This window comes from Propithecus coquereli, unplaced genomic scaffold (assembly GCF_000956105.1).
Source record: "Propithecus coquereli isolate 6110/MARCELLA unplaced genomic scaffold, Pcoq_1.0 Scaffold39, whole genome shotgun sequence".
Classification (NCBI taxonomy): Eukaryota; Metazoa; Chordata; class Mammalia; order Primates; family Indriidae; genus Propithecus; species Propithecus coquereli.
This window is the reverse complement of record NW_012149618.1, coordinates 9,296,666-9,297,841: the sequence shown is the minus strand read 5'-3', so window position 1 is coordinate 9,297,841 and position 1,176 is coordinate 9,296,666.

Genomic DNA, 1,176 nt, shown 5'->3' with positions numbered 1-1,176 from the left:
GGACAAAGACTTTTCGAGTAATACCTGCCAAAGCACAGGGAACCAAGGCAAAATTGGACAAATGAGATCACATCAAACTAAAAAGCTTCTGCACAGCAAAGGATACAATCAACAAATTGAAGAGACAACCAACAGAATGGGAAAAAATACTTGCAAACTAAACATCTGACAAGCGATTAATAACTAGAGTATATAAAGAGCTCCAACAACTCAATAGGAAAAAATAAAACAATCCAATTAAAAAATTAGCAAAGGATCTGAATAGAGATTCCTCAAAACAAGACATACAAGTGGTCAAAAGGTATATGAAAGAAATGCTCAACATCATTAGTCATCAAAGAATTGCAAATCAAAACTACAATGCGATATCTTGTCACTCCAGATAAAATGGCTTTTATCAAAAAGACAGGCAATAACAAAGGTGAAGATGTGGGAAAGGGGAACACTCGCACACTGTTGGTGGGAATGTAAATTAGTGCAACCACTGTGGAGAACGGTATGGAGCTTCCTCAAAAAACTAAAAATAGAAGTACCATATGACCCAGCAATCTCACTGCTGGTATATGTAAAAAAAAGGGGGGCGGGGAGGGAATTCAGTGTATCGAAAAGATATCTACACTCCCATGTTTATTGCAGCACTATTCACAGTAGCTAAAATTTGGAATCAACGTAAGTGTCCATCAGCAGATGAATGGATATATGTGGTACGTATGCACAGTGGAATATCATATAGCCATAAAAAGAATGAAATCCTGCCATTTGTAACAACATGGATGGAACTGGAGAACATTATGTCAAGTGAAATAAGCCAAGCACAGAAAGACAAATCTCACATGTTCTCACTCACATGTGGGAGCTAAATATTATAAACGAGTGATTTCATGGAGACACAGAGTAGAATTATGGTTACCAGGAGCTGGGAAGGGTAGCAGGGAGGGGGGTATAAAGTGGGGATGGTTAATGGGTACAAAAATAAAGCTAGAATGAATAATATTTGACAGTAGAACAAAGTGACTATAATCAACACTGAGTTAGGATATACTTTAAAATAACTAAAAGAATGGAATTGGAATGATTCTAACACAATGAAATGATAAACACCTGAGGTGATGGATATCCCAATTACTCTGATTTGATTAATTCACATTGCATGCCTGTATCAAATTATCACATTTA